Here is a 13,750-nt window from a genome sequence, read left to right as displayed (position 1 = left end):
CAGTTATAGTGGCATTCACTGTTCATCACAAAATGCTACTTTTTTATCTAAATGCATATGGTTATCTATTCTAGTGACACTCACTGTTCATCACAAAGTGTTGCTTCTATCCTAGTAGTACTTCCTGTTCATCACAAAGTACTACGTGTGTGACACTCACTGTTCATCACAAAGTGTTACTCACATTTGCACTCCCTGTTCATCACAAAGTGTTGCTCATACTTTGGGTACTCCCTGTTCATCACAAAGTACTCTATCTTGGTGCTTACTGTTCATCACAAAGTACCTTGATCTATCCTAGTCTTCTTAGAGGACCTGCTTGAGTGTATCCTCTCAGCATCTTATCCAATCGACAGCGTATGTTCATCACAGAACTGCCGATTTGACCTAGAAGACACAACCTTGCATTTTCGGACATAAACGCGCTTTTAACTCACAAACGCGCCTACAGACTACACAGACGCACCTGAACAACACAGACGTGCTTGTATGACATAAACGTGCCTATATTTTTCATAAACACGACTTTGAAACACAAACGCCTCTGCATGACATAAACGCGCCCGCATTTGACATAGACGTGGTTCCAGACACAGACGTGTCTAGCACCGACACAGACGCGCCTCGCACTGACGCAGACGCGGTTGCACGACTCTAGACTTTTTTGTACCCTATTCCTAAGCGCATTTATTGCTCTAACTAGCATGCATTAATGACAAAATTAAATGCGTCAAAGTACGAGGAGGTTTGGTGGTACTTACCGGCTCTCCTGCCTCTGCTGGCCTCTGAAATCGGCGAACGCAGTCAAATCAGTGAACCAAAGCCATCGCTGTTGACTGCTCCTGCTCTATTTTCACTCTGCAATATGCTCTTGTGGATGCGTGGATGACAATGAGGATGTATTTTCCCCCGTGGTCTATCTTATAGCCTACCCTAGCCCTCGCCTTCATTTCCCGAGTCAATCTTCGTTATCCCGTGACTTTGTCACTTTATCCGGTCAGTCCATTCTAGCCTTTCTTTCTTATCGAGAGATTGTCTGCAATCTTTTCAGACATTTTCATCCAATCTCTCGAGGGGGCATATCATTCCCATCTTGGGGCAACTCTGTATCAGTTCATCTTATCTTCTTTGAAACAACGCGACAAGCCGCATTGTCTCAAAGAGGGGCAAAATGTAGACACCTAAAATTGTCCAGTCTAATTAAATAAATATTTTATTTATTTAATTATCTAAGCTTAATTCTTCTATTAATTAAATAAATCCTTATTTATTTAATTAATTCATTTATCCTCTTCTAGCCTTACTTCTCATTTAAATAAATATGTTTATTTATTTAAATTATCCTTTTCCTAAATTAAATAAATATTCTTATTTATTTAATTATCCTACTTCTTCTATTAATTAAATAAATCTTTATTTATTTAATTAATTCATTATCCTTTTCTACACATGACACATGTCACTCATCTCTTAATTCCTACACTATCTACCTCTTTCATTATTTTATTATTTCTTTTACTTACCCTCTAATCATAGCCGACCTCCTTTTACACCTCTTAATCTTATCCCTCCATTTCATATTGTGTTTTCTATTTAAGGAGATGCCTTCTTCATTATCAAACCCTAATCGACAATTTGGAGGACTTGACTACACTACGATCCTACTTGCAACCACATTCCGTTCTTTGTTGAGCTCTTGTGCACATAAAATCTGAGAGCAAATATATCAAGCAAGATCAATGGAGATAGGAAGAATGGAGATCAAAACCCTATTGGACATGTGATGGTATAATCTTTGTGATTTCATGTGATTTGCATTGTCTTAGGTAATCTTCATATGTTATGGTGGATCTTTGTTGATTGTTAGGCTAGGGTTTTGTGGTTGAATTCATTTAGCCTTTCAATATTGTTATTATTGTTATCCATTTTCACCATATACAAATAGTATGCCCCAAGGCTATAGTATCTGTCCCGTCTCTAATATTCTAATGATCCCTTTATTTTACAAAATATGCTCATATAAATAAACGAGCAACACCTATTCTATGAGAAGTCATGTCCCCTCATCAATTCATTGAGCATTTATGGTGAATTTACCAGTTAATAATTTTGGTTAAGCAATGGTCACACAGATATTCGCTCGAATTTATGGTGATGTGACTTTACTGAGATTTGTTTTGATCTTCACGGCAACGGGTAATCATTTGTCTAGCAATGCTTTGAATTTTTCACCGACGCTTATTCAACCTTACACCTGTGTTGTACTTTGATGAAATCATATGTCTCGATGGCTTTATCTTATGTCTCCCTAAAACACCATATTCCATCGACATCATTCTTTATTTCGGTGGAATTGACATCATCGCCAGTACTTCTCTTGGTCTCATCGATATCTTTATTTCATCAAAGCCTCGCTATAAGTGTTTATGTTGGTATAATGTTTTATCAATTCATCAAAATCTTCCTTTTTGATGAAAATGCTTTTATCGCTAAGTCGCTCCATCATTTTATCGATGTTAGAATTCCATCAAAACAGTCCTTCATTATCCGGCCTTTGTACTAGCGTTCATGAAATTTCCTCTTTCGGTAAATGAAAAATGCTCTCCTTCGACTCTTTATGTTCAGCCGATAACAAGTCATCGATGGAAATTTCTCGTGTTTCATCAATCCTTTATCCTTCAATGAGAAAGCTATCTTTGGTCAACATCTTTTGTGCCTCTTCGATACGCTCTTTTCATCGAAATAGCTTCGTCGATAAAATATATGTTGGTTCCTTTGATATTACTCTTTCGGCCAAACTTCCTCCCTCGGCGAGCTGTTCACATGTCTTATCGATACTGTAGTTTCATCGAAACTCTTTATTTTATCGATGGGACCACTTTTGATTTCCTTGACGTACTTTATGTCGATGGAACTAATGTTTTCCGTGAATCCCTTTGGAGATCCATCACGGCCAAGGTTTGTTCGATAAGTCACTTTATCGATAGGATACTAGTAGGCTTCTTCGATAGAATCATTTCGGTCAGACTGGGCGTTTCGGTGAAGGATTACTATGTATATCCGATGGCCTTGGTTTGAGCGATAAATTTTTAGGATTCTAATGTCGATGGAAATGCCAAGGGTTCTATCGAAATTCTTAAGGGCATGCTTGATTTCAATTTTTTTCTCAAGAAAACTTCTATAGCTTCAATTGAAACCACAGAGTTCTATTTATTTTAATTCAATGCTCAACAATGGCTCTAACTGGGGATGGAGTTATACTATGGATGCCTTCAAGAATCTAGAATCTCTAGTGAATGGGGACCTACTAAAGATGGTTGGCGGTATATACAATGGAAAATGAACCCTAACCTATTGTACATGTAATAATATTTTAAGAGAAAAATCTCTTCAGGAACTGTCCATGTACTGGCAATTCCTGATTGTCTCCTGTTGTACTTTGTATGTAATAAGAATCCTCCCCTGCTTTCTCTATAATCACATATGGCCCAAGCCAAAGGGCCTCAAACTTTCCATGCCTGCCTTTGTCCTGGTTTCTGACATCCCACATCAGGACCTAATCACCTATCTCAAACTTCCTATTTGTTGCCTTTTTGTCATATAATCTTTTCATTTGATTTTGTAATTTAATATTTTGTTTCTGGGCATCTGTCCTAATTTCATCCAACTCTATTAATTGCACAAACCTTTCTTGCATAGGATCAATGATATCAATATCTTCTTGTACTATGAATTTTTGAACGGGTAAGAGGTTATCCAGAGGAAGTCTAGCTTTCTTGCCATAAACTAACTCAAATGGAGATCTTCCTATAGAGTTCTTCACTGTTATCCTATCTGCCCAGATTGCCAGATTCAATTTAGAATCCCATCCTTTCTTATTTTGTCCTGACATCCTCTTAATAATCTTCAGAATATTTTTATTACTAGACTCAGCCTATCCATTACCTTGGGGATGATAAGGAGATGAATGAGATATTTGATGCCATATTCTCCACAAAAGGTGTTGAATTCTTCAGCTCTAAAACACATACCATTGTCTGTGATGATTCTTGCAGGGACACCAAATTTGACAATGATATTTTCCATCAAGAATTTGATCACTACTTTACTAGTAGCTTGTTTGGTAAGGATTGCTTCCACCCATTTAGTTAGATAGTCAGTAGCTACCAAGATCCATTTGTGTCCCCCACTAGATTTATCACATATTTCCCCTATGAAATCCAATCCCCATTGTTGAAACGGTTCTTCAACTTGCATTGGTCTTAAAGGGAGTGCTCCTTGGTATTTCATTTTTCCTGAGAATCTTTGGAATGCTTCACACTTTCTAACATATTGATAGGAATCATTAAACACACATGGCCAATAATAACCTGCCCTTAATATCTTGTGAGTTGTAGTTCTGGCAGAAAAATGACCACCATACACTCCACCATGCATTTCTTGCAAGATTTTGTCTGCCATTGATGATCACATACTTTAATGATTTCAACTTCAAGGTCCTCTTTTGATTATCAATCATATTGTCTGGACACTTCATATGTTTAAGATAATACACAACATCTGTGTACCATACTGTGTGCTCGATACTGAAACTGGCTTCCTCAAGCTCCACTTCATTTATTTGGAATCCTTTAGAATCCGCTCCTGCAATGAGTTTAGCTAATCCCCGACCCTTAATGACTTACAAAATCTTGAGCTCAATGTTAAACTCCTGGATTTGATTCATCCATTTGCACCTTTTTCCTGTTACTTCTGTTTGTCTGAAAATATCTTTCACTGCTGCATTAGGAACATAAGCTGTGATCTTTGCCCCTACCAGGTATGGTCTAAAGTGTTTTACCACTCTTACTAGGGCATAGGCCTGTTTCTTATTTATATCATATTTGATCTTAGATGGGCTCAATAATTTGCTGAAGTACGCAATGGGTTGCTCACAACCATTTTGGTTCTTATGTAGTAATACTGCTGCTACCATGTGACAAGAGGCAAAAGAGAAGATCATAAAAGGTTTGCTAAAATCTTGTGATATCAGTACTGGTGCCTCAGATATTGCCCTTTTGATTACTACAAAGGAATCCAATGTTTCTGCATCCCAATCTATCTTGGCTTCCTTCTTCAACATCTGCACTGTAGGCTTTACAATGTTTGCAAAGTTTAGGATAAATCTCTTGACAAAGTTGATTCGTCCCAGGAATGACTGAATGGCTTTAACAGTTTTTGGAATGGGGACTTCATTGATTGCAACCACTCTTTCAGGATCAATTTTTACTCACTCCTTGGATACTATGTTTCCTAGGAGCTTTCCTTCCTCAACTCCAAAATGACATTTCTTTGGATTAAGAGAGATCCCATATTCTAAAGCCTTTTTGAATATTTTTTCAAGGTGATTGCAGTGGTTTTCAGCCCTTTTTGAATAAGTGATTAGATCATCCTGATATACCACCATTATCACATCTATTAGCTCTGCAAATGCTACATCCATTGCTCTTTGGAAAGTTGCTCCAGCTTTAGTTAGGCCGAATGGCATCCTTGCATACACATATGTACCCCATGGTGTTGTAAAGGTTGTCTTGCATTGCTCATCCTCACTGGTTTTTTCTTAGTTGTAACCTAAGAATCCATCCATCATAGATAATAGTTCACATCCAGTTACCTTTTGCAACATGATAACCATATTCGGTAATGGGTAGTTATCTTTAAAAGATGATATATTTAAATTCCTGAAGTCTAAACAAATTCCTATATCTCCATTCTTTTTTCTGACAGGCACTAGGTTTGAAACCCAAGTGGAATACCTACAAGGTTTGATTATCCTTGCATCTTTCATTTTTATTATTTCTTCTTTCATCTTAGGTAGCAAGGTTGGATTTATAGGTCTCTGTTTTTGTCTGTATGGCTTGGCATCAGGTTTAAGGGGTATTTCATGTTGGAAAAGATCTTCTCTATAGGCTTTGAGGTCATCATATGACCATGAAAAAACGTGCCTATACTTTATGAGCAATATTATCAGTTGTTGCTTCATTTTAGGAGTTAATTTATTTCCAACAAACACATGCCTTGGTGAATCCTCGTTTCCCAAGTTAACTTGTTCAACACCACTTTCTCTAGCTGCAGTCACTTTAGTTTCTATTTTGTCTTGTGCATTAAAAGTCCTTTCCAATGCAACTAAACCTCTTGGTAGTTTGTTTGATTTCAACAGTATGATCTCCTGTCCAAACAAGGTTTCTTTCCCATCAGTCTTTTCCACAAATTCATTAAAGTTAATAGCCTGTGTCTGATAATGATCCATACACTGCAAGAACTTTAGCAAGCCAGCATCATCTTGAAAAATCTACCAATTGTACAGATTATCAGGTATAGAAGGTCTGACTTTTATCTCCACTTCCGATATCCCATTCAATGTCATATCATTTTCCTTTAGTGCAATATTCACCAGAAAGTTAGCCATTATGTTTTTTGACCTATCAACCCAATTTATTTGAAAGGCATCAAACAATTCAATGGTGTCCCACACTGCATTCCTATATTGCTTCAGTCTGATATGTTTAGAGGCATATCTTTCCTTAACTTGGGACACTATTAGTTATGAGTCCCCAAATACACTAAGGATTTTAATCCCATGCTTAACTACTAGGTTCAATCCTGTGATTAGAGCCTCATACTCAACAATATTGTTGGTACATTCAAATATTAATTTGAAAGAATACTTAAATGTTTCTCCACTTGGTGAAATGAAGAGAATCCCAGCCCCACTTCCTTCCTTACTACACAAGCCATCAAAGTACATGCGCCACACCTGATTATTTGTTTCTTTGATGTAAGACTCAATTGGAGACAAATCCTCAGTCTTTGGCTTCGTCAATTGTACTTTAAAATTATCCATGTCTGACTGAATAAAACATATTGGCTCAAGCGTTTCCACATCCTCAATGATATATGAGGAATGAGGCTCTCTTTCAATTCTCACTTCATGTTCGTTCACTGGTATGGTTGCATATGACAAATCCAATTGGACATGTCCCCCTATCAGGTTTGACCACTATCTGGATAATAACATTCCATAATTTGGAGGGACATCCACCACTGTGATGTCTATTTTGTAGGATGCTTCAGGGCATGCTGCTAGCTTGAACCCTAAATCTTTCATAACACCCACCACTGGAATAGATCTATTATCCACAATGTAACACTTGTCGAATGTCGTATCCACCCCCATTCCAAGCTCTTTCATAAATCCCACGGGCATAACATTTATTGTTGCTCCTTAATCAATCATGCAGTTTTTAATCATCTTATTATTGATCATTAGAGTCAAGTAAAAGGGATCTACTTGGGAAGGATTTTTTGTTATTGTCGATCCCAAATAAATGGATGGAGCTTGATCATGTTCACCATTATTGTCTTCACCACCCTGCTTGTGTTCTTTCACTTTATTTCCTAAGACATCTGTGATCATCCTTAGAGTCTTCTCTCTGTATTCTGGGAACTTCATCATCTCAAGCAATGGCACATAGACCTTCATTTGTGTCAAAGAATTGGCAATGTCAAACAATGTGGCAACGGATATTGGGGAAGTAGCTGTCATATTCTCCCTCTCTCCCTTTTGCATTTTTGTTAGCTGAACCTCTTTCTCTTTGGTTTTTCTTGGTTCCTTATCTTGGATATTACTCATTCTATTTATTGGTTTAGATATTTTATTGACTTCTTTCATGAACATTCCAAAGGGCTTTCCCTGCTCGGGGTTTATGGTTTTGTTTTTGAGAGCATAGGTTCTTTTGGCTTGTTCCACTGCAGCCATCGTGATTCTTTCCCTTTCTTCTTCAGTGGGGACCCTGAGTTTGATTTCTTCTTCCTCACCTGAGAATATTTGCGGCATACAACATTGTTGATTGATTTGTCTAGAACTTACATCACCATCCCCCTCTTCCTCAGATGAGTTGTATTCTTTGAATGATAGCAAATTTATGGTGTGGTCATCTGTATACCCTTCACATTCTTTTTCTTCTTCTTGCAACTTCTTTGCCACTATGCATTGTTAAGGAGAATGTGGCATGTCACAGGAAAAGCACTACAGGTTATCATCTGATACTTGATTAACAGTTCTTTTCAGAGGATCTGGTGTTTGCATATTATCCTTTTGAATCTTCTCCACTAGTTTCCCATCCTTCCAGGTAGTGTTGTAAGGCATATCGTGTAGTCTGGGTCTATCATGACAGAAGAACTGTTGTTTTTCTGTTTTATTTACCTTCACAGATAAATCTTTTAGAACATTTAATACCTTGTCCAATTTATCTTCATCTTTAGTTTGTTTGGGAGCTTTTGGGTTGAACAACCTAGTATCTTCTCTCTTCCCAATTCTCCCAGCATCTTTTCTATTGTTTTCTATAGTTATGGAAGCTTTCATAACTCCTTGAAGAGTTGTAGGGTTTTTTATTCTGAGTTCATAATTTGTCTTGTTGTCAAAGGCATTTATGTAGTACAAGATGCTTACCTCTGGGACTAGTTTTATCCTATTAGGAATTTTGTTTATAACTCTGTTAAATCTTCTATTGAAATCGACTACTATCTCATTAGGTTCTTTTTTGATACTTATGATTTCATGTAGGGCAAACTCAGGGCTATTTTGATCTCCATACTGTTCGAGAAAAAGTCTCCTAAACTCTGCAAGGCTACTTATTGAAGCATCAGGTAATGTTCTGAACCAGTCTCGTGCATCTTCTGTTAAAGACTGCATGAATAACTTCATTTTAACATCTTCATATGGGAGGTAGAAATCTTCCATGACTATATCGAAAGCTTTGCAATGTGCTTCTCCTGTGATAGCATTACTCCCAGTGAATTTTGGTACTGCAGTCCTGATTTCATTTGGGATGGGATGAGGATACACCATCATTCCTAAAAATTCAAATTGTCTGATACGCTCTGTATTCATCAATCCATATCCTCCTTGGAAGAAATTTCCATGGTTCTGACTCATGTTATTATAATGGGGAAATTGGTTTCGGGGTTGGAATTGAGTTTGATATGCAAAGTTGTTATAATGATTGTACTGACGTTCAGGAGGTACATGGGTGTGTGCATAGTTACCATTCACATGATCATATAAGGGGTTTCCAGTTATCTTATAGGTATTTTTTTTTACATTGGTTTCATCTTTATGATTTCTTCCCTTGTCTGACCCTTTGGTTGCATGTTCACATCTTTCTTTATACTTATTCAGGTCATGATCAATATTATTTTCATTGATATTGATACCCACCCTAGCACATAATTCCACACACTCCCTTGTTCTTCCAGTATCTTTCATTTTAGTAGCTACATCTAACAGTTGTTTCGTCAAATTTGCAAAACGGTTTAGTGCATCCATCCTGCTTGAACCTGAGGAACTTGATGTATTTGCTCTCGAATTTGGGCGATGATTTTCAAAACCAGGAGGGAATTTTCCTTTTCATGATTTATCTGCAGCTACCAAGTCCTCATTTCTTGGGCATGAAGGAATTGTATGGTTCTGTTTATTCCAAGTTGACTGTGAGTTATTTTTAGAGTAATACTGGTTATACCTCTCGTTCACGAAATCATTCATGTGTTCCATTGGATTGTCTGTCGGTTCTTTGTTTGGTTTTTTCTTGTTTATTTTCTGATCAAAGTTCAATTGTACTATTGGATGGCCTTGTGTTATTGACCTCCTTCCGTACATAAACTTCTTCTCTTTTCTTCAAAGTCGCCACCTCTCTCTAGAGAGGAAATTTGTTTCTTTTTATATGAGTTCTTTCCCACATCATAGTCCTTTTAAATGAATACTCTCCTTAACAGAGTCACCAATCTATTGGATCTCAAATCAATAGATTGGATAGGTTCTAAGGAAATGCCAACTCCTATGATCAAACCCTCCAATTTGACTCGGCCAACTTATAGAGTGAACCTATTTGGTTACTAACTCTCTCACTTTAGGCTCTGCAAGACCTAGGCAAGTATACCTATTCACTAGTGGCTTTTGATAACTAATGCTTTTTTATAGCAGATTGATTATTTTGATCTAACTAACCCCTATCTTAGAATGGCAAAGGTTCTTGGAATATATGTCTTTTAGATGAGTTTAAGATTGTTTTTATGGAAGCTATTTGATCTTTGTGCTTGAAATTCCTATATATGTACACTATTTCTAACTAACTCGATACTTCTTACTCAACTAGTCCCTATTGCTTTAATGTAATGGTGCATTTATATAATGATAATTATGGTTTATGGATGACCAGTGCCTTCTTTGTTGTTTGGGCTACATAGTCTTGTATTTCTCTAGGACTTAATGTATGATTTGTGAGACAAATTTTAAACCTACCCCCTTTTTCTTATGAGATATGCTAAATGCTTATATTATAAACCGCCTGAATGAATTTAACCCTAACTTTAAGGGACCATTCAAGGAAGAACTACAAGGAACAATTACAATCCACGAGTAGATCTTTTTAATCCAAATTTATAACATAGAAACATAAACTTCACTATAAGAATACGAATAACCTTATCTCCCTTAGATAATATCACAAACAACTGCCTACAAAAAATGAGATAATCCACAACACATATGCAGAAGAAAATGACCGATTCTATTAAACCTTCAAAATGGTACAATAGTATGCCCCAAGGCTATAGTATCTGTCCCGTCTCTAATATTCTAATGATCCCTTTATTTTACAAAATATGCTCATATAAATAAACAAGCAACACCTATTCTATGAGAAGTCATGTCCCCTCATCAATTCATTGAGCATTTATGGTGAATTTTTCAGTTAATAATTCTGGTTAAGCAACGGTCACACAGATATTCGCTCGAATTTATGGTGATGTGACTGTACTGAGATTTGTTTTGATCTTTGCGGCAACGGGTAATCATTTGTCTAGCAGTGCTTTGAATTTTCCACTGACGCTTATTCAACCTTACACCTATGTTGTACTTCGATGAAACCATATGTCTCGATGGCTTTATCTTATGTCTCCCCGAAATACCATATTCCATCAACATCATTCTTTATTTCGGTGAAATTGACATCATCGCCGACACTTCTCTTGGTCTTGTCGATATCTTTATTTCATCAAAGCCTCGCTGTAAGTGTTTATGTTGGTATAATGTTTTATCAATTCATCGCAATCTTCCTTTTTGATGAAAATGCTTTTATCGCTAAGTCCCTCCATCATTTTATCGATGTTAGAATTCCATCGAAACAATCCTTCATTATCCGGCCTTTGTACTAGCGTCGATGAAATTTTCTCTTTCGGTAAAAGAAAAATGCTCTCCTTCGACTCTTTATGTTCGGTCGATAACAAGTCATCGATGGAAATTTCTCATGTTTCATCGATCCTTTATCCTTCGATGAGAAAGGTATCTTTGGTCAACATCTTGTGTGCCTCTTCGATACGCTCTTTTCCTCGAAATAGCTTCGTCGATAAAATATATGTTGGTTCCTTTGATATTACTCTTTTGGCCAAACTTCCTCCCTCAGTGAGCTATTCACATGTCTCATCGATACTGTAGTTTCATCGAAACTCTTTAGTTTATCAGTGGGACCACTTTTGATTTCCTCGATGTACTTTATGTCAATGGAACTAATGTTTTCCGTGAATCCCTTTGGAGATCCATCGCGACCAAGGTTTGTTCGATGGGTCACTTTATCGATAGGATACTGGTAGTCTTCTTCGATAGAATCATTTCGGTCAAACTGGGCGTTTCAGTGAAGGATTAGTATGTATATTCGATGGCCTTGGTTTGAGAGATGATTTTGGGTTATTGGATAAATGGAATTGTTATCTTGCTTTTCTAAATCAATTTTAAGTTTAATTAAAGATCTCCATAATGTTCCCTTTTGTGCATATGATGATAGCTCATGTTTTTCTTTTATGCATGATTATGATTTTCCCTCCTCTAAAGATTCTCCTATTCATAAGGACACTTTAGTGCAAGATGAGATTATTAGCACTTCTTTTAAAACTCTCTCCTCGGGGTGATGTTTTAATTAACGACGTTGATTTTTCTCCTACATCATCTCATAATGAGATCCTAGAAGAATAGGATGATATCATAAACACCTTCCTTAATATTACCTTACCCTACTCCTAGGGTAAAAGCACAAAGTCATGTCACACTTTTATAAAGGAAATGACCAATGTTGATTCAACTTTTTTAATTGAACCAATAGAAAGTGAAATATATGTTTTGAATTTTGAAATGATATAAACTAAAAAATGTATATTTTTTTTGTGTATTTTATATTTGTAATTTAAAAAAATCAAAAAATTATTTAAATATACTTTTTTATAAAGTAAACACTATGATTTAGTTGTTGATAAAATACTGAAATTGAACTTACACAAGGTGTCACACTTTATATAATAAATTTTACATTTTTTTCTTCAATTTTTTTTGTGTATATTGATAACTTGAAACTTTAGTGCAAAAATATATTTTAAACTATTTTTTATGTATATATATTTTTTAATAAATTTGAAAAGTTGTGTGTACTAAAATATAACTTTCCATTTGGCTTCACATTTTTTCTTAATTATTTATCCAAATTAGAAAAGAATTATATCATCGTGACATAGACTCTTTTCTCTAATGCATTTAGTTTTTTCAAAAAATTAATATAATTTTTTATTATTTTTCCACTACGAGATAATCAACCTTATATTTTAGTGTTGATGACCTACTTTCAATAAAAATAAAATATTAAATATAAAATTTTATATATATATATATATATATATTGACAAGTCACAACTGAAAGCGGTATTGTTTAGCTTTTCCCTGGAGCTAAGAACTAGTCGAGTAGACTTGAACCCATGACCTCCCATGTAAGAGGCTCACAACTAACCGCTACATTATGGGGTCATCTCCATAACTAATTAAAATATTATATATTTTGAAAAATTTACTTATAGATCTATAAAAGGGTATTTTTACATTTCAAAAAAAATATTATTTATAATAGTAGGAGTTGTTGAAACATCGAGTTTTTCAAAAATAAAAATAAAATTTTGGTAATTAGACCCAAAGTGGTATAAAATACACATTTAGTAGACAATTCCAATTGGAAAAGTCGTGGCCTATATATAAGATAGCTATAATGAATCTCTATAGACCATATGTTTGAATAAAATTAATTTTTAGCTAGAATTACTTAAATTCATTGGTGTTGATAAGTTGGCTTGAAATGTGACACAATTTTGTGCTTTTACCCCCTAAAGGTGAAGCATTAATGAGTTTTTGTGCCCCTCCTAAAATTTATATTATTCACGAGGAAAGAGTCAATACTCCTATCAATGATCTCTTTAATGGAGAGAAAGCATTGAAGAGAAAAATAACACAATCCTCTTCTAATAAGGATACTTTAGCGCAAGGGGGGCAAGACCAAAATGTTGACTTATCAGTCTCTTTAGATTTTCCTCATTCTCCTAGTCCTCACAATATTTGTAGAGAATATGGAAATATATTTTCTCACATAAACTTAAGACAAGACGAAGCCTTAGATGAAAACATGAATAATAATGATAGAAAGGGAAATCTTACAGTAAAGGATATTCCTTATTCATCTACTTATCCCCTTGACCCTTCAAAATATCACATTTAGATATTCTCCCACTAATTACTACATCCATTCCTAACTTTTCATCATAACAAGAGGATATTTTGCATGAGCTCCTTAAAGCCAATTTAATTACTCTACCTTTGAAAAGTCGAAGAAAGAATTGTAAG

Source organism: Cryptomeria japonica, chromosome 5 (assembly GCF_030272615.1).
Source record: "Cryptomeria japonica chromosome 5, Sugi_1.0, whole genome shotgun sequence".
Lineage (NCBI taxonomy): Eukaryota > Viridiplantae > Streptophyta > Pinopsida > Cupressales > Cupressaceae > Cryptomeria > Cryptomeria japonica.
The sequence above is the reverse complement of the archived record's forward strand: the minus strand, read 5'-3'. Positions refer to the sequence as shown.